General features: G+C 43.2%; 1 protein-coding gene and 1 long non-coding RNA gene across 2 annotated transcripts in view; one reads left to right on the top strand and one right to left on the bottom strand.

Moving 5' to 3' along the window:
• LOC143413139 (uncharacterized) overlaps positions 1–26356 on the top strand; it is a 190470-nt gene that overhangs the window by 14386 nt on the left and 149728 nt on the right. The gene's annotated exons all lie outside the window — the stretch shown is intronic.
• The window catches only part of LOC101483618 (A-type voltage-gated potassium channel KCND2), a 104444-nt gene that overhangs the window by 76374 nt on the left and 1714 nt on the right, over positions 1–26356 (bottom strand). The gene's annotated exons all lie outside the window — the stretch shown is intronic.

Below are 26356 nucleotides of genomic sequence, written 5' to 3'. Positions count from 1 at the left end.
GCAGTATGGATGTAAGGTCAACAACACTGGGTGTGAAACTGATGACAACGCGAACCACATGCAGTTGAAGGTAGAGGTAAATGAAGAACATGACCAAACTGAGCCTCAGCGTGAGGTCAGTGATGAAAAGACAAACAGCACACTTATCAGAAGTGCTTGACTTGAAGGTAACTGTACTGCAGGTTCATCCAGAAAACTTCTTCAGTTCTAGAAGCTGGTGAAGATTCCCAGGTATCGACCCATAAGCGAGGCAGTTCCTGCAATCATGTGGGTGATTAGGCTCACATGACCTGAAGAAGCCTCTCTGATGAACAGTGACACACCTTCATGAACTTACAAAGTTCAGTTGCCTTCAGCTCAAGCACTTTAGCCCACAATGTCCTGTATGAGTAACAGTTTAACAGTTTTCTTGAAGTCATTATCCCCGAACCTCACTTTGTGTTTTAGGACTGTGACCAGCAGCTTTGTTTGGATTGATTTTCCTCTGAAAATGCTACATGTTCAGCATGTTATGACATGATGTGACGTGATGACGATACAGCTTTCAGGATAGGGCTATCACTTCTGACTGCTGTCATTTGTTTTAACCATTGTTAATATTTCATGCACAGTCTTCTTGTTTTTATTAAGTCTGTGTCACACAGTAAAGTAATTTCTGTCATTTCACGTCCCGTTTAATTTCCTCCATCCTTTTGTTTTTTAAATCCTACGAGCTGAGAATAAAGGAGCTCCTCCTTCTCCTAGTTTGTGGGATGTAAAAATATTGGAGGCGATGAAGTCGGGGTGCTCATCAAAACTCCGCTGACATCAGAGACTCATATAATAATTTGAGAGCAGGGTGAAAGCAGAAGCTTCGTTTCTTCTACTCTCTCTGTGTTCATGTATGAATCTGCAGATAAATGAATGTTTTCATGCCGTCGACCTGATTTTTACTGCGGGAGCAGGGGAAATAAAGCAGGAACATAAAAACAGGAATCAGTTATTACAGGACCACAGGAAACAAACTCTGCGGCTCAGATTAGTTTTATCTTGGCTCTTTGTGGAGCAACAAACTCTCTTTTTCTTTGTTTCCCTGTTTTCTTTCTCAACAAGAACATTTAAAAACTGCAGTTTATGCCACTTGGCTTCATATCTTAACTACAGTAAATATGCATTTGCATATCAAAATCATAGTTAACATTATGTTTCATTTCTTGCTATCATTAATTATCCAAAATTGCATGCAACAATTTCAGTTTTGGTAAGTGATGAGCAGTCCAGAGTTAGTATAGAAGCTGTGATTTACGGGTAAATATTTTCAATCAGATAATTGACCCATTCAGTACAAACCTATCCAGTAAACCTGGATGTTTGTGAGTGGTGGGTCACTACATGTTCATGAAATCAGATTATCAGGGTGAAGGTTTAAGGTGAATTGTCCTCGGTGTTGGCAGCCCTCAGTGGCACATGACCTTGTGACAGCTTTGAAACCTGTCAGAGTATCTGTCTGTTGAGTCAGCGCTGCACAGCTGCACATCGCCCAGATGTTAAAATGATCTAAATATGGAACAAATTCCAATGAAAAGAGTTCGGTTCAATACACAAACCTGCACAATGTGAACACAAAGGCAGCTGGAAACAAACACACACATCACTGTTTGTTCTAAAGATTAGACAGACTCAGATCTGCCATCTGTCAGGTGTCCATGCAAGTGTTAATGACTCTGTGCAGGAGGTCGTGTGCGTAATATTCAGTGTTACTGTGTGTGAGAGAGAGTGCTGGCAGCACTGTCTTTGTGAAGACTCACTGCATATTCGGACAGACGACACTTGTAAAGTGAAGATCTGTCCTTAACCCTTTAAGACCTACCATAGAACCAAGTCCGCCAGAGCTTATATTATATTTTTACATGCTGTGGAGCCATTTTTGGGAGCATTTCAAGTTGCTATACATCAATACAACCATTATAGCCCAGATTTTAATAATATGTATTCATTAAGTGCATAGTAATTACATAAATTGCAAAAAAGTGCAATAAACTACAAAAAAATTGAAAATCGTTTTTGATTTTTTAACATATATTTGTAGTTAGAGAAATTTAAGAGGCTTATCCCTCAAAACTGTAAATACAAAAAAGTTGCACAAAATAGTTTCCCACCACAGGAAATTTATTTTGAGTGTCTTCATAGTTTTATTTTTGAAATACACCAATTTTTATACACTGCAGGAAAAACAAAAATAAATATTATACTGCAAATTTGCAAAAAAGCAGCATATGCATCAAAATAAACTATTTCCAGCAGTGCAATATGAGTCCTAAGCATCCCAGAAACGACACAGAAAGTCAGAAAGTCAAAGATAACTTTTAAAAAGAGCAGTATAGGCCCTGAGGCCCTGATCGCAAAAAAGACTACATTTCTGCGAAAATGACGTCACTTCCGGTTTCGGCCAGGTAATGGCGGAAATGCAAAAGTTCGCGCTGATGTCTATTCCAACGTAGGAAGTGTTTTGAACAGCTGATCGGATCGGCAAAGCGTGTTTCTGGAATATTATGTTTTTGTTCCTGCAAGCGCTTTTTATGCAGTTTTTGCAAAGCTTTATGTGGAAGGAAACCGTGACCTAGGACAAGCTGATGGCACAATATGTAAGTACAACTCCTCCGGTTTCATATGCAAAAAAAATTTTTGCGCTAGCTTACGTGGTTGCAGTGCTACCGGGATTTAAAAATAGTTACGCATAACAGAGCGTTCCCGCTCCGATCGGCTCTAAAGGGTTAAAGAGATTTCTCAGAAAAAACGACACAAACATGGGGGTTGGAGTTCCTCAGGGTGCTGTTTTGGGTCCATGGTTTATTTTATTGAACACTGATGATGGTTTTTCAGTGTTTTAGTGAGTCTCTGTGCAGCTCAGCCAAGATTCTTCAAACATTAAAGACGAAGAGGAAAAGATGCACTTCATATGCTGCCAAAATTTAGACGCTAACTGAGCAGCGCTCAGGGTTGTCCTGTTTCTCTTTCCTCTCACTGGCTGTTTCTCACTACACGTACTTGTGTGTACTTGCGTTCTCGTGGACTTGTGATACGTCATCAGTTGTAAACCAAGTACTGTTCCAATTCAAAGTACGCATCAAGCCAAGTACGCTAAAATTCCCGGGGTTCCAGCCCTCCTGGGTTTTAAATGCACCTTAAAACACACATGCATCAACACTACAATGAGCGGGTGGAGGGAGGTTTGGAGTCTTCTCTCACCCCCATTCTCTGCGACCTGCTGGAGCAGGGGGGCTAGGACTAGGAGGAGTTGGCCGTCCGACTGCGGTCTGGAGTGTGGAGCCTTCCTGCTGCTGCGGAGTCGGGGCGGTCTGCCTCCCCCCACCGCAGGGAAAAGGGAAACACCACCTGGGTCTGGGTGCAGTTCCCCCCTCCAGGGGCGGGGGCACCTAGACCCGGTTTGTAGAGTACGCTTGGGGAGTGTGATCGTGTGTACAACGTCTCTTTATGTCTGTCTCCACGTTGGTTGAGTGTGGAGTAAGTGCATATGAGAGCATGAGGGTGGGAATGGATGTTTGTATCTGTGTGTGCCTGTATGTCTGTGTCTATATGTCAGGTTGGGTGTCAGGCGCCACCTCTCTGGGGACATCTCAGGCCCTCCAAGGTTTGGAGGCCTATCTCCCCCTACCACCACTTCCCCTGCCAGTGGCGGACCCCCTCAGACATCGGTGCGTTGGTGGTTCTTTGTGTCCGGGGATGGGCGTCCAGGTACACACCGGCTCACTCCTTGGCGGCCGCTTATCGGGGCCTGGAGCCTGGGGCTCGCTCGGGCCACTTCGGAGGTGGGGTGCCCCCGGCCTCTCGGCCTGGGGCTCGGTCACTCAGGCGCAGCTGGCTGCCGGTGGAGCTCACGGGCGCGTCACTGCAACTCCCCCTGGCTTCTGCTCCGCGGCTGCTGAGTGAGCCCTCATCTGGGACTCTCCTCAGCTCTTTCCGGGACAGTGGCGCGGCTGCCCCTCTGTTGGTCTTCCTTGGTCTCTTGTGTTCTGGGGGCCTCTGGATGTCTGGAGTTTTGATCTCCTCCACACCTGCTTCATGCCCTGGAGGACGGGGCTGTGGCCCCCCCACACCCTCTAGCAGATTATTACATGAAGGAACCTTTTAAAAAACAAAAAACAAGCGCGTCCATGCTCACAGGTGTACACACGGGTGATCACACCCACAAACTACACCCTTTTTGGCTCCTACCTCAAAGCACACTGTGTTCTGTTGATCTTATGTGCTGCACAATAATGTTTAACATTTAGTATTTACTGTCATATTCCCATATATCATTGTGATGTTGTTTATTCTATTACTCTTGTTCTCTTCTGCTTGTTTTCTTTTTTTCTTTCTCAGCAGGTGATCCAGGTGATTGATATATGCATTTTTTTTTTCTCTGCCCGTTCTGTTGGTTTTTGTCTTTTGCCCTTCTCCCCCGTCCCTCTTCTCAGCTGTTTCTCTTTCCCTTTTTCTTTCTTTCTCCCCTTCTTTCCCCCAGTCAAGTCTGTCCCGTATTCAGTAAGTGAAAATAAAATAAACAATAAAAGGTGAATCAAATGGACCATTACGGCAAGGCTGGGATGGTCAGTTTGGTAAAGTAAATCCGTTGGGCATCTTTCTTTGCCTTTAGACAACAATTCTGATGGCAAAAGAGCCAAACGGGACAGGCCAAAAAAAAAAAAAAAAAAAAAAAAAATTCCCGGGGGTGTTCTACCAAGCATGCATCATCTGTGGTGACTTAGGTGGAAAAATAATCAGTTAAATTAAGGGAGATGGCCCTAAAAACTCTGAAGCAGAGATGTCATCAAGTACACTGCTGTTCCAACTGTAGAATGATCGAGCTGCTCTCTCGCGTTCTCGGGAAGTCCGGACTTCCACGTGAACAAAATACAGACTAGCAAGAAAGCAAGTGCACACTTGTGTAGTTGAGTATTGAGAAACGGGCACGGTGTAACAATCTGTCTTACTTCCTGTTCTATTTTGAAGGTTCGATTCTCTTCTGGCTGCTGTTGAGATGTCATTAACTCTCTCCTCAGTCTTTAACCACGTTTCTTTGACCTGGATGGAAAATGTCTTTTTATGTCCCTTCCTATCCTCACCACTTTTGCCCCGTCTCATTCCTGCATGTTTCTCTTGTTGACTTCCTGTCGTTGGTTTATGTCATGATCCTGGGTCCTTTTGACCCAGCATTTTGTGTTTTCTCTTCGATTTTGGTTCTGTTCTTCCTTTGTTTAGTGTTTACTCTGTTCTGCCCGTGTGTTCCTGTTTTATTGTGAAGGTCTGCGTCTTATGTGAGTGTTTTCAGTTTGCCTCCCTAGTCTCGTTATGTTAATCACTCCCAGCTGTGTTTCCCACCTGTGTGTAATCTCCCTGTGTTCTCTGAGTGTATTTAAGTTGTATTTTCTGTCTTAGTAATTGCTGGTTCGTCTGTGTTGTTTCCCCTTGGTCTCCCTGCGTCTTCCCATATGTATTTCTCCGGACCTCCCTGCATCCTCGTTCTGGTTTGTCTTATTAGTTTACCCAGTTTAGGTTTCCAGTTTCATGTTTTGTCGCCACCGCTGTTTGTACTTACCCACCCCTGTTAATAAACACTCACCTGCACCAGAGCTGCTGCCTTTTGGGTCCTTCCTACATTCCACACGGCTTGCCCCGGCAATCCGTGACAGTTTTTCTGTTTGGTTTCTGTGGTTTTTGTTAACTTCAAGTTTGTATTAAATATGTTTTTTACTATTCATGCTGCTGGGAGTTGGATACCCAAAAACCTGTTACCTGATGACTCAGGTGTTCACTGATATAGTGAAGATATCTGTACGTATGTTTGCAACCATCCAGCAGAAGTCAAGTTGTAAGAGAGTATTTGAAGAGCAACAATCAAAGTAGAACTTTAGCCCTGAAAACGTCTCTGCACTGAGCTGCTGTACAATGGAACAACTTCCTTATCAAACTATAAAATGAGGAGCGTTTCTAAAGAAGCCTTGAACATACGGTTTCTCTCGGTAACTCGCAGCTTTGTTTGGTCTTTGTGCTGGTTTGTGTCTGCTGGACGAGCTCAGTGGAAAAAGGCCTTCAGGTGTTTTTATGATTTAATCTTTTATGACTTTAGCTTCTGCTGTGAGGTTACCATCTATTTTTAATCGTCAAACAGACAAACACACTCACCCAAAATCTCTCCTAGCAAGAAGCTGTTTTCAAACACATTTCTGGACAGTAGGGACAGTTCGAGTCCTGAGAGGGTCAAAGGTTGAGGGGTCAAGGGTTTCACAGGTCCCAGTGACGGTCAGCAGGCCTCCTCACAAGTCTGACAGCTCCTGTATGTTTGATGAATATGGATGCTGTCAGGTGAGCGCCCCGGCAGCTCACAGGTCACCTTGGTGGCGATCTCCGAGCAGCACCATCTGGCCTCCACGCTGACACATTTACAGTTCACGCTCGGCTGCTCTGTGCACACTCACTAACAGGTGCAACAACACCAAACATGTGACACCTGGTTTTACAAGGCCAGGGAGAGAGATTATGATCCAACACTCCGAGTCAGCTGTGAGGCTGCAGGACAAAGCCACCTGCCATCATCCACGGCAACAAAACACATATCCAACAATTACACAGTGCGTGAAGAAACTCAACAATCACAGCAAACAGACTGGCAATACTCACACAGCAACCAGCAACGAGACAGCAACCAGTAAATATGAAGCTGGGAACATGCAACACACTGACAATGGAAATATTTGAAATATTTGAGAAATAACACCTCTCTTCCTGATAGCGTCAACTCATCTGGTGTCTTGCTGACAGAAGTGTAGCGGTGAACAGTCATAGCAAGTCCGACTGCACACCAGCAGCGCCACTTAAACAGGAAGTAAACTGAACACCTTCAGGTCCTACCACATAAATCTATATAAACCCGTCACCACCACCACAGTCCTTCTCTGTGGTGCCGACCAACATAGCCGGATAAAAAATCCTCAACAACCTGGTGACAAAATCCACTTCAGGATCATCTGAATCTCCTGAAGAATTTTAAAGCCTAATAAATTACCTCTGAAAGATGGTTAAGTCATACTTAAAGGAGCAAAAAAACTCTTCTGGACCGCTAGAATCTCCTGGAATCACATAAATACACACTAGAACTTCTAAAGACCAGCAGAACGGCCCATTACATCGACAGGACCTTCTCAAAACCCCTACAACCTTGTTAACCTCATCAGGACCTCTAGAATCTCCAAAAGGATCCCATTCTTTAAAACACCTATTCTCCATTCTCAGAAGAAGGAGAGCACATAGTTCTTTGTGTTTTTTGCTTTTTGTGTATTTTTCTCATGTCATCCAGATGTTTTGAAAGACCAGGGTCACGATTTTTTTTTCACCCGACCTACTTTTTTTTCCCACTTGAATCGTGTTTCAGCTCATTTGAGAGTTTTATTTGTGTTTCTGTTTCTGTGTGTCACAGGCACATTTAAGCTGCTGTCTCTGCCAGCCGTCGCTCGAAAGACAGATTTTTTCTGACTCATGAAATCCAAGAACAACCACAGACCAAATAATGTGGCTCAGATTTAGTCACAAAGAATCTCTGTGAAATTAAACTTAAATAATTTTGTCAAAGGGAAACGTTACTGTGCGAGTGTGACATGTCTGAGGCCCTGACTGACTGTGAGGAGGTTCATAAGGAGAACTGAGATCACCTTCCTGACATTTAGAACAGTGGCTGTTATGCAGACTTTAACTCTAAACGGATTAGCGGCGAGCTCCGAGCTGTCATCTGTTATTTGAGTATTAAATTAAGTAAAAACAGCAGGACGACTCGAAGAATCCACAGGAGGTGAAATGTGTGGCTGCAGACTGAGTATCACTGTGGGATTCGAACCTGCGCTCCTTTCTTGTTGCTGTAGAAACAAACAGTAGCTGCTGCGGCACATGAAACAGATTAGTGGGTTACACGAGAGTGGTCGATACAAAGCCCAGAGAAACAATGGAAAACAGGCGGCGGCAGTTAGCACACCGTCCATCACCCACCCGCTCAGAACAAACAGCAGCTGCATGAGTAAACATGAAACTGTGCAGAGATGCTTCTGCTGAGCTGTTTGATCAACACCACCACTCCAATCAGCTCCTCTCAGCTGATCACATCATTACCTAACCTAAATCCAGTGATGGGTGCTGTCTCTGCCGCTTACTACTCAACTGAAGGAGGGAACATGAGGAGGTGCCATGCTTTTTTCATCATCACCGCACACCTCCTGCTTCCTCCTCTCTCCTTACCTTTGGACTAACTGCTCTCCTCCATTTTAAAGCAGCTTGCTGTGTGTTTACATTTCCTCTTCAGTGACAAATAGATGTAAAGCTAACTGAATGAGTATAACACCACGGAGTCCCTCTCAGAATGGTAAATGGACTGATTACTTATATAGCGCTGTTCTACTTTCCCAGAGTACTCAAAGTGCTCTATACAACATGCCACATTCACCCTATCACTTTCTCTAAAATGAGTGCTTTCTAATGACATTCACATTCCAATAGGGTTAGTATCTTGCCCAAGGATACTTGGTATGCAGACTGGAGGAACCAAGGACCGAACAACCAACCTTCCGATCAGTAGGTGACCCTTAAGTCTGAAGACGAACAGGCCTATTATCAAAATCACAAGAATCTCCTCCAGGACCACAAGAACGTCCTGTAAAAGAACACCAAGATCTTCATCAGTCAATACTACAAACCACCTGAAAGTGTCTAGAAACCACCTACATTCTCTTCAATAACCCTAAAACAGCCTCAAAGGTCTAAAGGAAAAAAGTCTCTTACTCAAATATCCTCGGGCAACATACTGAACACAAAAAAAAACAAAAAACATACTGAACACCAATCAGTGTGTGTGTGTGTGTTACTGTATCCTGGTATTATGTAGAAACAAGGTGAGCCTCTCCTCTCAGATCCACACCTGCTGCTGTAATTACCCTCCGGGCCAAATGGATTATATAACACGAACACACACACACACACACACACACACACACACACACACACACACACACACACACACACACACACACACACACACAGCTGTTGGAGTGATATAATGACCTGTTAACACTGATGGATGATGAGGTTGAAGGTCTGAATTAATCAGGAGGAAAAATCAACAGTGAACCACAGCAGGAGCAAACGCAGGAGCAGAGCTTCCAGCCTCATGTGGACTGCTGTGAAGCTCCTGAGTTTCCCCCTGCCACTCCACAGATCTTGTCATTCGCTGCATATGCAGAGATACATAAATTTACAGCCTGAAATTTCCACACCTTCAGCTGTTTTCACGCAGCCTCCTCTACATCCTCAGTTTCAGTTTCCACATCTGCAGAGGAAATAACCGAGTCCAGCTCTAACAGATGGATCACAGTGAAAGTTCTTCAGCATGTTGAGCTCCACATGAAAACATGGATCTGTCAAACACCAACCAGACAAAAAGCTCCAGGTTTACTTTTGGTCCTGAATAAAATCAGTTTGTGGTTTTAACACCTGAATTATTTCAGTTCATGCTTAGCTAAGCAATCACTTCTGTTTGAACTGAAGGTGGTTTGGTGTGAGGCTCGGCAAGTCAGCTGAAATCCTTTAACTGTGACATGTTTAACAGAAACCTGTGTATGACTTATAGAATATTTAAGCAGGGAAGAATGCTGGTGTAGTTCAGATGATTGTATCTGGTGTAGGTGGTTTAGCTGTGGGCCTTTGTGATGTCAGATGTTGATCATTTGAGTTATTTGAAGTTCAAAGACAGAAACATCTGTCTGCATATTTTAGGTTGAGAGCAAATGAATATAAGATGGAGAAGCATTACTGCACAGTGTAAACCTTTATATAGAAATTGTATTTCCATTGGTAAATCGACTGATTCTTATATAGCGCTTTTCTACTCTCCCGGAATACTCAAAGCGCTGTATACAACATGCCTCATTCGCCCATTCACTTCTATACACAAGTGCAAACTAACCTGCATTCACACTCCGATGAACGCATCGGAGGGCAATTTGGAGTTAGTATCTTGCTCAAGGATACTCTACATGCAGACTGGGGAAGCCAAGGACTGAACCACCAACCTTCCGATCAGTAGCTGATCTGCTCTACCACCTGAGCCACAGCCACCCCAATTCATCGGGACATGAATGACTCGTTACTACATGTTTTCATTTCTTTTCCCTAATTTTTTTTGGGTGATGTGCGCCGAGGCTGACCCTTGGTATGTATGTTCTGTGATGAGAATGAATAAAGTAAAGATGGATCGGACATCATGTTCCCAGAGCACAATGACAATCAAGATCAGAAATCTGCCGCTCAGCATCCAAACCTGTCTTCAAATGCTTCACTTTATTTTGGATACTCTGTTTTTTCTCATGCCGGTATGTGCTCGTTATCACAGTAAAGATGTAGGGAAATGTACTGGTCGCTGTTTTCTCTGGAGCCCAAGCCTGATCACGTCCAAGCTCAGGCTTCAGTAATGAAGCAGTAACATCATGAAGTTGTGAGCGCGTGCAGTGGATTTTTAAACCTTTATAAGATTTTCATCAGATTTGATGGAGATTTTATGTCCCATCGATCTCTACAGCAGCTTCTAAAGACCTGCTCACAGGCACTTCAGAGACAGCAGAAGAAATGCCACCATGATGATGAGATCTCTGAGATCAGAGCTGTGTGACCTCTGACCCCACAGGTACCTGAAAACAGGTTAAATCAAACCTCCATTCTACTAAAAACAGAGCCTGCAGCAGTGTGTGTGTGTGCGCGCACACGTGTGTCTGAGTGTGTGTGTGATGTTTATCTGAAGAGGTGCCAGAGTCTGAATGAGGCTAAAAATACAAAAGCAGCTGCTGCTGAAGCTTCTTCTTTTCTTCTTACTGACTGCAACACACACACACACACACACACACACACACACACACACACACACACACACACACACACACATGCGCACACACACACATGTGCACACACGTACACACTGATTGGCGGTAAGCACAGTCCTCTCACCGCGACCTCAGTGCCTGCATCATCTGTTGCTGCTCTCAGTGGAAATGAGCGAGTGTAATCTTGTTTTTATTGAGATTCCAGCCCGGCTGCAGAAGAAGGAAAAATTAAAAACCTAAAAATAGAAGTAGAGCCACAGCAGACGGCCGCGCTGTGACGGGCCAGATGTTTGGCAGCTGGGTTTTCTCTAAGTCAGTTTCCTTTCACTGAAACTCTTCCCAATGCTATGTGTTTCACTCTAACAGAGATACATTTTATTCTTTCCAAACAGAAGCCATGTCCACTGAAGGCTGCCGTTTCCAGGGTTACAGGGCCATTACATAACAAAACCGGGTCACCTGACCACAAACATGAAGTCATGCTGGATTTTGTCAGTTAACCATGATCAGCACAACTGCCATGTTGGAGGCACCTGAGCAAGTTCTCTTGCTCGTGTTCCTGTTTTCTTCTCAGACATGAAGTCGTGCACTCCTGCTGTGAATCATTGCACATTGTTTGAATTGTTTTCTTTGGACACTGTGTATGTGGCAGAAGTAGAACTAACAGTGGCACTTCTATTTTGGGTTCTATTGTGACAGAAATGGTGGGAGGTAAACATGTCGACAAAGCCGCTGTCAGCTCCTCCTTTAATTTTCTGTTTGGCTCCAAACGAAGCGACCATTCGGCTCGGGGTTTTCAAACGCTTTGGGCTCCTTAATAATTTACTGATGGGAATGTTTAGTGTCCTGCTGTTCTTCCTCACATTCATGTGTTTGTAATTCCATCAGCAGCAGTGCCACGACTGAGCATTAATAAGTAATCGGCCTGAGGAGCAGACTGAGCATTATATCAGCACAGCCATTCTCTGCCCTGAATGTTTCCATCAACTTTTATCTGCAACAAAGAATTATTTCTGTTTTCCCAATGGATTTCTGACTAAATGTTTCCTAAAATAGTTTGCAGATCAACTTGTTAAAAGCTGCAGTTCATATAGCATCCACGAGAGGCTCCAGGAGTGAGTCGGTCCCCACAGACTCCCATGTTTAAACTTTACAGCAGAAAAAAACATGTTTACAGCCTGACACACAAACTGTTCTGGGCTCTATGGATAATATTCCTAACTGTATTAAACTTCTGTTACAGCAGAACGATAACAGGAAGTAAAAGAGAAGAATGAGAAGAAGAACAATATCTCTATATGCAGATGACACAGTTTTATATACAGGAAAAAAAGGAGACTGTAACAGTTTATCTGAGGTTCATATCAGGAGTCAGAGACAAATATAGCAACTGTACAAGGAGAGAATGTTTTATAACTCACCTGTTTAAATTGTATTAAGGCTTTGAATTTGCCTTATTAAGGGCATGGCCTCTTTAACTGACAGGTGGATGGTGACACAGGCGGCTTTAGCTGCTAGCTGTCTGCCCAGCTTTACCTCAGCTAACTGAAGTCCCTGAACTGGACCTCTGAACTGTTTTTGTGCTGTTGGAGCCTTTTGGAGCATAATAGCATCATGTGACCAATAATATGGCTGCTATGAGGTTACTGTACCAACAGACCGTCCAAATAATCTCAGCTCCAGTTTTGGTGAGTGAAATTTGAGGATTATGATTAGGGATGGGTACCGGTATGGTTCTGACATAAACGGTAGTAACCAGACCAAAAAGCAGCGCACATTTCGGTGCTTTATTTCCCCTGAGATGTCATACACTTTGGATTCTAGCCAATCATTTTACCTTTCCAAGTATAGTAGGCGAGCACCATTTAAGCAACGGCACCGTTTCAAAAATACCAGTTTGGCACTGGTATCAGATAAAACCTAAACGATACCCATCCCTAATTATGATTGGATGTTACTGATTACAAGCAGCAGCGTTGGTGCTCCACCCAGTGCTCCACCCAGTGCTCCATAAGCCACTGGGTGACATGACAATGGCTACATCCATCTGTTATATACAGACTGTGATTTTCTCGATCAAAGTGACATTTGAAACGTGTCTGGTTGTTTTTAACTTCAGGCACCAACTCTGTGATCCATCAGCACAGAACAGCCCTACTGCTACAAAGTTAAATCCACCGAGCATTTCTTTGTTTGCCTTTCTGAGATTAAAAACAGCTTCAGTTCCTCCCAGAGGTCTGAACATCTCAATAAAACTCAATAAAGCTCCATAAATGGGCCGTTTGAGGACAAACTCTGTGTTTGATTGATAGCGGAGAAGAGAAACAGCCTGTTCTCGCTTCTTTATGATGTTTTTCTCATTAGAAGTCAAACTCCCCTGACACACAAACACAACTGTAAATCCATTACCACCCTCGTCACAGACGCAGGAAACACATTAACGCTGTAAATCAGCTCATAAATATGTGTTTTACTCTGCGCCTCCATTATGTCTGTCCTGTTGTCGAGCACATCACGGCTCCTGCTGCTCGCTTTCTTCTTACCAACGGGTTCAGTGTGTTTGTGGGAGGTCGGGACACACTTTAGAAACCAAGTGTGTATCTATGATTCTGTATGTGTGTGTGTTACTCTTTCGAATGAGCCTCGCAGTGTTCAGACAAGAGCACTTGATTTTAACTCCTGGTCCAGACCATTGAAACTGCATGTGGGTGTGTGGTTCACTTCTGTAACACTGACTTTTGGGGGCTTTCGTTCAGGTTTGGTTCCCTGTGTTGACCTTGGGTCACACAGCTAAATCTCTGAGTAAAACGACGAGGAGATAACCAAATGAATGAAAAAGCTTCAGTCTTAGAGCTGCTCTGAACAGAGAGAGCGAGGCTGAGGCCACAGGTAAAATAGTTGCCGTGGAGATGGCCGGCCGGCGGCCCTGAGCTTGTTAAGTCTGATAACAGACGTCTTCAACGCCTGTTTGTGTTTCTGCAGGCATCAGAGCAGCCAATTTCTGTTCTTCTGCTCATCACGGACACAAAGTTTCTTCTTCTTCACGTTATCAGTGCACTGCTCCTCCTCCTCCTCTGCTTTGTCTTCTGCTGCTTTTTCTTACAGTGTTCAGCACTTTTCTCACTTTTTTTGCTTCTAATCAACCACGGGCCAAGCGATTTGCGTGATCAGACACTAAAGTTCTTATTTTTTACAGCAAATCCATGAATCAAAGGTAATCAAACATTTCTGATGTGAGGCAGATTGTTCTTCTGCTTTTATGAGCCTGATTTAGATTTCCACCTTTATTCTTACCTGTGTGAGGACCACAGCTAAAAATCACCTTATAGCAACTTTGACACAAACACATGCGAACATACACACACACAAGCATGAGCACACATAAAGAAGGATAATTTTTAGTCAGAGTCTGAAGTGAGACACCCGTAAACGAAGCAGCATCTGGCTGCAGTTTAAATACTTTTTTGTCTCGGTCTTGGTCTCGTCTCGACTTGGTCTTGGTCTTGTCTTGGTCTCGATACCCTCTGGTCTTGGTCTCGGTTTAGGCGGTCTTCACTACAAGTCTAATAGATAGATAGGAACCAATAAAAGTGTAAAACCCCTGAACTGAGAGCCCATGAGTCATGAGTCACTGAGAGCAGTGAAGCACAGAAACAGCTTCAGAGTCCATCCTGTCGTCCTTAAGAGATTCAAGTCTTCTTGAGAGGTTGTCTAGTCTTTGGGTCTTTGGGGGGGGGGGAATAAGTCGGACTGTAAATAAAGAATGGACACGGACTGGTCCGGAAACATCATGTAGAGTGTTCTGGGGATTGTCTGCTGCAATGTCACAACCACACAGGTTTCTGGTCTGGTAACAGGCAGCACTCTTACAGAGGTAGGGAGAGGAGCTTGTGTGATGTGGGAGGGCTCAGTTTAGGTTTGCATCGACTGGAACTTTTAACTTTATCTGATTTAAACAGGCGAGTCATGAAAGGTTGTTCTGAAGGGGGACATGTTTTTGCAATGTGGGCAAAGCAGTGCTGTGTCTCTGCTGTGTAATGCCTACCCCCACTCACGTCAGCAACACAGCACCGTACTGGATGGAGAGCGGTCTACTGTAATGTTGATATCATGGTGACAGAGGCTGTTTGGGTAGGGCTGTGTGTCGTCACTGATTTCTATAAACTATTCGATTCGATTCAATCAAATTTTGACTCAGTCAGAAATATTACAATTCTTATCATGCATCAGTACACGTCCATATTTATATATCTATCAAAATCTGAAGAAAACCATGAATCAACATAGGGCTGAAGAACATTACCCGAAGCTGAGCAAAGTTACAGCAGTTTTATTAGAGACAGAGCTAAGCGTTTTGCAATTTTGCATAATTTAAAAAAGTTAAAATTTCCTCAGTATTGAACAGCAGAAATTAGGCTTTGTCGGAGGTCGACAAACCAGCTCCCGACAACACTGTACACAACAGTAGACCAGTGCGTAATAAGCAAATGTATTATGCAGAAAACTTAGATTTGAGATGGGAAACTGTTCTTGAAGGACACTGAGAGAAAAAGCTGTGCAAGAAGTGTGATTTTATCATGGTGGAAGCAAAACAGCAAAAGTAAGAGGTAATCAATAATGATGTTTATCAAACGTGAAGCGTAATTTTGATCTTCTTTTGCTGCTGGTTCAGTGAATTTTGGTAAGAGAGTGACAAAACCTGCAGCTTCAGAATCTGTGAGATGTCGGGTTTCAGCCCCGACGGCGTGTCTGTGTATGTGCCATCGGCTGAACGATCCATGCTTTGTGTTTAAATTTTTGTACGGAATCCATTTACCTGCACTCATTTGCTGGTTTAGTTGTATAGTGGTTGTTGAAATAGTTTTGTGAGCTTTAACCTGAGATTCTGGTGTTTCAAGCAAAATACATTCATATTTAAAAATCAATTCAGGATTTAATGAAACAATATCACTTTTTTCAAGCTAAAATTGATTTAAATCTGAAAAACTATTTTTTAAACCCACCCCTATGTAAACATGTTTATTTCTGCTTTAACATGAGTGTCTATGGGGACTGACTCACTGCTGCCCCTGCTGGACATCGATGGTTGGGTTGTTTTTCTTGTTTCCACTGGCATTATCGTAGTTTTGGCCCACAGGGAGAAACTTTAACGCTTCCTCGAGATTCAGTCTGTCCAAGAAAGCAGTGACATGATGGACTTCCTGTGGGTGAGTCAGACTCACAGACCTGCAGCTCTGCTCCAGCCTCTTTAAATCTGAACTTCTCTGTTAGCTGCTGTGCTTGTGAAATTAAATTTGAGAGCATTTATTCATATCCTGCTCCGTGCTGTGATTTGTATTCTCCTGCTGTGGCTTTTTCATTTAATTTCACCTTTTTAAATCCTTTTCTCTGCCTTTCCCACAGCGCCGCTCGTCACAGGACAAAAACAAAAAATTAACCCACGCCTGAGCTGTGGTTCCACTCGCAGCTCAAATCATCTCCTGATGACCCTGTTTGTCTCATCAGATCCTTTCACAGATAAACATTTGATCACAGGGTATACATGAGGGAAACAAAACAAGAAAACCAGTTGCATTGATTCTACGGGTGAATGATTTCAGACATCTATAACACTCGGATTTGTCTGACCAATAAAGCTGTCATGGTGTAAGAAACATAAAAGCACCACTTTGTTCCACTTCTCTTTTTGTTATTGGTTGTGCTGCACCTCTTTGCGCTCATTTTACATCTTTTCCGGTTCTTTTCTCATTTCTGTGTTGCAGTTCCTGGTGGTTTCAAACTGACTCTCTGCCACGGACTCTAGGCTCCTTGGCAGGACCTATGAGGCTGTGATTTAACCCATAAAGGGACAGTAGAAGCCATTTGACTGCACAGCAGTGAACTGTGGACTCCATCATTGAAAGAGGAAGTGAAACGCATTATGCACCAGAGGTGTGGACTCGAGTCACATGACTTGGACTCGAGTCAGACTCGAGTCATTAATTTTATGACTTTAGACTTGACTTGAAAAAATGTTCTAAGACTTGTGACTTGACTTGGACTTTTACACCAATGACTTGGGACTTGAATTGGACTTGAACCGGTTCACTTGAAAAGACTTGATATTTTACCCCAAATATAAAATTTAACATGCATATTATATAGAGATTGAAAATGTGACGTCATTCACGGGTAGAACCGCAAAGGATTCTGGGAACTCGTGGCAAGCGGTACTAGCGCACGCAGGCTTTCAATTAAAATCAGTTATACAGCGATAAAAAGAAACACAAAAATGTCAAGAAGCTGTTGTATTATTAACTGCAATAGCCGGTCGCATGACAGCCACGGGAAGCCGACGGGTAAAGAGATCGGTTGTTATCGGATTACGTCGTTGAAGAGAAATTGTTCGAGCCATGTTTCCGAAGTAACAAACGGCGACGGGTGGCCTGGATTGCAGCCATTCAAAGATCAAATATAACGTCCCAGAACACTCCAGCTCACAGGTTAGTCTGCTCCAAGCATTTCCACGAAGGTCAGTGTTTTTTAGTAGTTAATGCGTCATTTTCATAACATAATTAGTGATATAGGTTACAAGCAAGTCTGGTGCTGAACAGAAATTGTCGCGCTATGCTCCTTTATTTATTGTGCATAAATAGTGAATTGTCCTGACACAATATTGCGTTTCGCTTCTGTTATTATGGTACATTGACAAAAACATATACTTTTATTCACAGGATAAAACAGGTTTTTTGTATCACTAATTGCACAGTACGATTACAGCATACAATATTATTGTCACTGCTACATTTCTGTGATGCTACCAGAAATTATTTCCACTACTAATTAATTACCGTTGAGCTCAAAGGTCCTATTAATAAACGGTTAACGAATGTGTATTTATGACGACAATTTGTGAGACTGGTAAACTTATGATACGTACGATGGTCTTTCGTTCTACACGGTGCATTTCAAGGTCCTGCACCCATCCGTCGGTAAACTGTACCTGGGCTTGTTGCAGTGACCTGAAGTTACTAAACTTCATGGGTGTATGCACTCACTCCAAGAAGCGTATAATTATAAATATGCATATAAATATGCTACGATGAGATAGCTGACTTCATCTAACTAGCAAATGTTGTCCAGGCTACGTTGGTGATACAGTTTTTTTTAATGTGTATGATATTTTTGTCATGCGATTTTAAAGCTGGTCCTACAACCGCATCCAAGAATAACATGCAGCTTATCTCAGAACTGTCGGTGAAAATTATTCTTGGAGCTAGGTTTAATTGAGCTGCATTTTAAAGAGGTGCAATTTCACAATTTGTGTATATTTTCTAAGTTCACTATTTTGTCATGTGTTGAGAAAAACACAGATTTTAAAATTACATGGTCTAATATTTACATTTAGCATATAACTGCAACATTATTTTTTTCGTTTTTTTTTTTTTAAAGACTCGAAAGGACTTGAAATTCAAAGTTTCAGACTTGTGACTTTACTTGGACTTTTACACCAGTGACTTGAGACTCGACTCTGACTTGCCTGACATTACTTGAGACTTGACTTGAGACTTGAGGATAAAGACTTGAGACTTACTTGAGACTTGCAAAACAATGACTTGGTCCCACCTCTGTTATGCACATTTGTGTGATGACCACAAACTGCAGGACCTCTGACTAATGGCCCTGAGACAGTGAGAGAACAGACTGAGCGCGTCCAGGCAGAGGTGTGTTGACACAGAGGAGAGTGAGCTCTGAGCCGGACAGAGAGAGTGGAGGGGAGCACTGTGAAAGTTTAATGTAAAGCCTTCAGAGCAGAAAGTCTCTATGTTTGTTCTGCTGCTGACGGATTCTTAACGGCTCAGTCGGCGTTTCTTCCACAAATCCCACGAACAAACCCAGAGTGTCAGCCAGACTCACAATAGTCTCACTTCACAGCACCATGGCTCGCGCTGGCTTCCTGCCGGGGACGACAAACTTTAAAAATGTCTCTGAAAAGCAGAGTTACATGTGGTTTCCGCACACGGAGTGGACCACGCAAGCGGCAGTGGTTCAAGGATAAACTGATCTGCTGTTCAGCGCTGACTGCGCTTCTCACTCTGTGTTGAATCAAAAACATCTTAAAGCCAAAATCAAGAGAGAAAAATCATCATGGCTCACGCATAATTAATAGATAAGACTAGAAATCCCTCACACAGGCTCAGTGTGACACATTAAACTACAGGGTGGGCCATTTATATGGATACACCGTAATAACATGGGAATGGTTGGTGATATTAAAGTCCTGTTTGTGGCACATTAGTATATGTGAGGAGGCAAACTCCTCAAGATGGGTGGTGACCATGGTGGCCATTTAGAAGTCGGCCATCTTGGATACAACTTTTGTTTTTTCAATAGGAAGAGGGTCATGTGACACATCAAACTTATTGGTAATGTCACAAGAAAAACAATGGTGTGCTTGGTTTCAACGTAATTTTATTCTTTCATGAGTTATTTACAAGTTTCTAACCACTTATAGAATGTGTTCAATGTGCTGCCCATTGTGTTGGATTGTCAATGCAACCCTCTTCTCCCACTCTTCACACACTGATAGCAACACCGCAGGAGAAATGCCAGCACAGGCATCCGGTATCTGTAGTTTCAGGTGCTGCACATCTCGTATCTTCACACCATAGACAATTGCCTTCAGATGACCCCAAAGATAAAAGTCTAAGGGGGTCAGATCGGGAGACCTTGGGGGCCATTCAACTGGCCCACGACGACCAATCCACTTTCCAGGAAACTGGCACCCATAATGTGGTGGTGCACCATCTTGCTGGAAAAACTCAGGGAACGTGCCAGCTTCAGTGCATAAAGAGGGAAACACATCATCATGTAGCAATTTCAAATATCCAGTGGCCTTGAGGTTTCCATTGATGAAGAATGGACCCACTATCGTTGTACCCCATATACCACACCAACCCATCACTTTTGTTGTTCCAACAGTCTTGGAGGGATCCATCCAATGTGGGTTAGTGTCAGTCCAATAGCAGTGGTTTTGTTTGTTAACTTCACCATTCACATAAAAGTTTGCCTCATCACTGAACAAAATCTTCTGCGTGAACTGAGGGTCCTGCTCCAATTTTTGTTTTGCCCATTCTGCAAATTCTGTGCACCGATCTGGGTTATCCTCATTGAGATGCTGCAGTAGCTGGAGTTTGTAAGGGTGCCATTTGTGAGTAGCTAATATCCGCCAAAGGGATGTTCGACTAATGCCAGTCTCAGTGACATGCGGCGAGTGCTATGCTGTGGGCTCTTGCTGAATGAAGCTAGGACAGCCACTGATGTTTCTTCATTAGTGACAGTTTTCTTGCGTCCACATTTTGGCAAATCCAACACTGAACCAGTTTCACAAAACTTAGCAAGCAGTTTGCTAACTGTAGCATGGGAGATGGGTGGTCTCGTAGGGTGTATCTGCTGCAATGACCCGGTTACTGCGTTCACTAGATATCAACACAATTTCGATCCGCTCCTCATGTGTTAACCTCTTCGACATGTCAATGGCTGTGAACAAAGAGAAACTTGTAAATAACTCATGAAAGAATAAAGTTACGTTGAAACCAAGCACACCATTGTTTTTCTTGTGACATTACCAATAAGTTTGATGTGTCACATGACCCTCTTCCTATTGAAAAAACAAAAGTTGTATCCAAGATGGCCGACTTCTAAATGGCCACCATGGTCACCACCCATCTTGAGGAGTTTGCCCCCTCACATATACTAATGTGCCACAAACAGGACTTTAATATCACCAACCATTCCCATTTTATTACGGTGTATCCATATAAATGGCCCACCCTGTACAACCACAGTCAGACTCTGCTTCTGTCCCTGCTCAGGTGTCACATTTCAGGACATGATAGAATCGTGTGATGTTCAGAAAGGTCTCTGAGTGAGGCTGCTGAAGTTCTGCACTGTTTTTTCTTTCAGACATGAACGAGGTGACATACATCTCAGACGCCCTTAAATCACAGGGTTTAGCCTCGGTGTCAGCACACACTGATTCTGAAGCTACGTTTGAGCTTTAAGAAAACTTTCCTCCTCCTGCTGGATCAGAGTCAAGTTTCCTCTCAACACCTTTGCTCTCTGATCTCATCTCCTGTCCTCCAGAGGATCACAGCTCACCTGTGTGTGCCTGCTGGACACGTGACCTGTGAGGTGACAGAGCCTGTCACATGACTGCGGCAGAAGAGCATCTGTCTCCTGAATCCAAAGAGTATTCTGTTTTCTCTCGATGTTTTTAGTACCTTGGGGCCACCAGATCAGGGCTCCAACAGATCTCCAATTAATTAGTGATTATCAGCAGCTGATCACTGATCAATCTGCATGGATATTATTGGCTGGTTGGATTCAGTTAAATTTCCAGTAAAAAGACAGCAGTGATGTCGGTTTGCTTGTTTTAGTTTAAGATGGGCTGATAAATCTGAAGCTGCAGTCGCTGATGATTTGTCGGCATCTTTACGCAACAAACAGGGCATCAAACGGCCACTTATTTCTATCTGCCGCGCCATGATTCATTCGTAGAGTCCATGTCACCTTTCTGCTGACGTTTGCTGCTCTGTAATCCCACAATTTCGAGAGAAAAATAAGGAAGAGGAGGGAGAAGTGTGTGTGCTGAGCAGAGATCTCAGGGGTGTGTTTATCTTTCATCTGCTCTGACTGAAGCTGCTGTTTCTTTAAATAAAAGGAGCTTTCTCCTGCAGCTGAAGGACCGTGTGTGTGTGTGTGTGTGTGTGCGTGTGTGCGTGTGTGTGTGTGTGTGTGTGTGTGTGCGTGTGTGTGTGTGTGTGTGCAGCTGGGCAGCAGTGTATTTATCTCTTCGTCATTGATATTCACAGCCAGCTCCAGATCAATGAGCCCCGACACTCGGCCTATTATTTCATTTCTGGTGTCTAAAAGGCAAAGCCACGACTCCGCTAAATTGTTTTCCATTTGGTTTTGGCTGACTCGTCACAAAGAGTGAGGTGAGGAGGAGGCTAGCAGGGAGCGGCCCTCCTGAGGGAGTGAAGGATGGAGGAGGAAGAGGAAATAGCCTCTGATCCTGCAGCCGAACCTTTGGAAGGAAAAATTTGGTGGGAGAGCCGAGCTTGTGTTCAGTCAGATCACTGCTACCCATCGTGAACACGAACACGTGTAGAATACGGAGGTTATCCGTCTGCTCTGAAAAAGCAGATTTAAGTGTAACAGAAGGACACTGACTTTATTTCACAGAGTTTACAGATCTCAGAGAGCAGCACACGTCTAGAGCTTCTGGTTAGTAACGTGGTGTTTGCTGGTTTAGGCAGAAAACATCAGATCTACAGAGTTTGATGCAAATCGAGAATATGTTTTTAAGAAAGCTGTGAATTTGATGGTTAATGAAGTAACTCTGCTGATCTTTCTTGTTGCAGTCTGAAGTTGTATTTGGAAAGTGTCCAGCTGACACATGTCCAGGATCTCACAGGGTACCAGGAAGCCAAGTGAAGCCCAAAGTCCAGCTGTCATCTGGCAGCAGCAGTAAACAGTGAAAGCTGAATGGGAGTAACCGCCAAAGCTCTTTTGTGATCTGAGGGGTTGCTGTCATATTTCAGAATGACTGGATGTGCACCTGAAGCTGAATAAATGTTTAAACATATGTAACGAAAAAACCCCACAGCACACAGATGTTTTTATTTTTTGCTTCAGTCTAACTAAAAAAACCCAAACACATGAACTCCAACAACGTGCCTCAAAAAGCCGTGGCCCCACCCCCTCCAGAGGGAACAAGGTCGTTTAAATGACTCTAATGATCAACAGAACAGGAAGTGAATTCATGAGAGTCATAACAAAGGAGCTTTTTCCTCTTCACTGCAGCTCCTGCAGTTTTTGGGAAAAGCCTCATCACCACTAAAATGCAAATCCCACCACTTCACCTAATAAGCCTCTTCATCAGCTTCCTCTTCTTTTCGGCTCTAATTGTCTGTCATCCAAAATAATCACCCCCCAGCCTCAGAGTGTCATTAAAGCGGTCATTTCCAGATTACACAGGAGCAGCATTTTGGGATGAACTGAACTCTCTTCTGACTACACAAACCATCTTTTCTGCTTGGCTGCTCCTCTAGGTGGCTTCATTACAGAGCCCATTAAGAATAATCACAGTGTGTGTGTTCTGAGCGCCTAATGCATTAATTTAATTAGCAGCATTAACGACTTATCATCCCACAGAGAGCGGAGAAGAAGAGACAGCCGGGATGGAAGTGTGGCAGTAAAAACAGCCGTGAAGGAGGTCAGAGTCTAAGCGACAGTCGGACAGTCAGCAATCAGTCACACCTGCATCCAGGTCTCCTCTCTGGGATCAACTTATTGCACTGTGAGGAGTCAGAATCGAATCCCTGATCCACAGCTGACTGCAAAAAACAGTTCAAACAGAGGAGGTTGTTCTGCAGAAGAGCTGGTAAAATTCCTTCTACTGCAAGTTTGGATTTTAAGCTACTGCACAATCCACTTTGTATTGTCTCTGTCCTGTCTTTGTTTATTGTACATAGTTAGTAATACATAGATAGTTAGTAGTAGCTTTTTATCTACTAATTTTACCCAAATTTAGCGAGTTATTATTTATTTGTATTTCCTACTTTTATATCTCTCAAAAATATATTTTTTATATTCTTATAAATGCACCATGGGGGACTTGGGCTGAAACAGCATTTCAGTACGCTGTATACTGTGCATATTGTTGTATTGACAATAAAGACCTTGAATCTTGAATCCTGATTTTCTGCAGCAAACAGCTAAACTGCTTTCAACCTCCTTTGAAGGTTTCTCTCTAACAATGACCTCAGAAAGTCTCAAGACTTTCATCCAGGAAACGAGGGTTCACCTCACACCAAAACGGTAGTGTCAAAAATTAAAAAAAAATATATATATATATATATATATATAAATATAAATATATATAGATATATATAGATATATACAGCATATACTCAGACATTAATCAATACTAAAATTACTGCTGAATGAAGATACAATAGTTGTTTTTGCCTCCTTCTGACACACACACACAGATCCTGCCTCAACAACAGCTAAAGTAGATAACATTAATAACACTGAACACTTTAAGAGGAAGGTCAGAGGTCAGTAAACCTCCTGTTTCAACAACAGTGGAATACTTTACACTCATTATAAATAGTAACCTGGCCAGAGCACATTAGCATTAGCTGTTTAACTACTAGCAGTTACATTTTGCCACCTGTTATCATTACTGTAGCAATTAGCAGCTTTAGTTAGATAAAGATAAATAATTATAGCAGCTGATCAGATCACAGCTGGCACTTTGATCAGGGACAGAGTTGTTTACGAACATGTGGAGATGTGCGTGGGGTGCTGCTGTGCAGAGCAGCACAGGGACGTAGCTGAACTGAGCAGAGAGTCCAGAGGGTGGAGAATCAATTGGAGCAAATAACGAGTGAAACCTGGAGCAGAGCAGCTAATCAGACGGTCTCAGGCCTGGAGAGCAGACAGACAGACACCGTCTGCAGGATGGGGTCAACGTGTTTGAAATTCTAGCATCATGACAATCACTCTTGTTTCACTAGCTCTGTTTTAATCTTCATAAATTATTATTTAATATCTATCCAAAATGACTTCTTCAGGTTCATAAACAGCTGCAGAAGGCTCTCCTGTTTCTGTTGATAGCAGCTTGATGAGTCCTGACAGATGATTTGTGGCTGAAAGTAGATCTGGAACAAAAGCAAGAAAAACACGTGAAACATCATGCAGGAGGAAGTATTTCTCTCCGAATGGAGCTGAGCATCAGCTCAGTGGCAGCGTGACTTTAAGAAGCTGGAGGTGAAATGAAGTCTTCAGGATGTGAAGACTGAATCTAAGGGTCTGAAAGTAAATATGAAAGGACACAGAGTGATTATGTGACAGCCAGGTGACTCCTCTCCTCTAATCTCTGCTGTTTCTACAGACAACACTTTAATTCCAGAGTTTATTCTATAAGGCAATCACACAACAGTCTGTTACATCACTGAGTAACCTGGCCTTTCTGCCGCTATCCTCTTCCAGCTGCGCTGTGTCCTCATCACTAAACGACACGATCCTGAACAGCCAGAGATGATATGTGACGAGGAGGTAGCCTCTGACTGAATCCAGTTCAAATATGAGGCGTGCCGAGGTTTTGATCCCAGCAGACTCTGTCTGTAATTTCCTGAAAATATTAATAAGTTTGATGCCGTCTGAGACACTGTGAAAAAAGCTGGACGTCAGCAATTCCGCGTGAATCACGCAGATTACACCGGTTTAAAGAAATTACACAACTGAGTGAGGGAACATTTTTCCACATTTATGCTTTTATGAAGAAACGTTTCCAACATTTACACAATTCCCTTTAATTTTTTTATTAATTCAGAGACTGAAAATGAGCCTTTTACGTTTTCCACTGAGGCATGGGAAGCAGCGAGAACCGAGCCCACTCTTATGTTCACGAGCAGCAGCAGGTCATGTGACTAAATAATACATGTGTGTTTGTGCCGTGTTGTGTCTGTGCCGACAGAAAAATCACAAACTCACACCCAAATCATGTATGGTGCTGCAGGTCCTTGGACAGTTTGGTTCCTGGAGCAGGATTTAAGAGCATCTGCAGGGAGTTCAACAAGGCAGGAAAACACACCTGCAGCACCAGCAGCTACCTAAAAAAATGTTCCGCAGACACAAACTTGTGAAGTTCTCTCACAGCAGAGAACACAACTCAATCAGAAGGTCTGACCTCACCTGAGGTTCACACGTCAAACAGTATCCTAATGCAGCAAGTGCTCGTGTGTGTGTGTGTGTGTGTGTGTGTGTGTGTGTGATTACAGTGAGCATCTGGTCCTACTTTCAGTTCTCCAGCTGATTCAAACAATCAACATTCAGCCTCATGATCTGTTGTTACTATGGTGATGTAACTGGTAAGACATGAACCACCTTCATAACCCTGAAAAAACACAGTTACACCTGAACATGCCTCCAAAACCACAGATCTGTGTGTGTGTGTGTGTGTGTGTGTGTGAGAGAGAGAGAGAGAGAACTTGAAGCTCCAAATGTTTTCTGACACACAGCGAGGCGAGTCATGATTTTAATATTTTGAATATTCAGTGTTCACTACTTCTCAGGAAGATCGAACCATTCCTGCAGCTGTATGCTGATCTAAAACATGCTTTGCTTTAACATCATCTGCAGGTGGCGCTAACACATCTACACAGTTTTTGGCCCCTATGAAAAAAACATGAAAAACATGATGGAGCAGTAAAACGTGGGTTGTGAGGTACAAACAGGAGAAAGATTTCTACTCCAGAGTGCTCACCACAACTCAGTCCCATTACTGACAGAGGTGTGCATCACCGAGCTGTAACTAACCCAAACTAACGTAAACCTGCAAAGCCTTTCTGTTTACATACTCAAGCTAACAACGAGCTGCATTCTCACCCCTGCAGATTCACACC

Source organism: Maylandia zebra, linkage group LG17, assembly GCF_041146795.1.
Source record: "Maylandia zebra isolate NMK-2024a linkage group LG17, Mzebra_GT3a, whole genome shotgun sequence".
Lineage (NCBI taxonomy): Eukaryota > Metazoa > Chordata > Actinopteri > Cichliformes > Cichlidae > Maylandia > Maylandia zebra.
The sequence above is the reverse complement of the archived record's forward strand: the minus strand, read 5'-3'. Positions and strand labels throughout refer to the sequence as shown.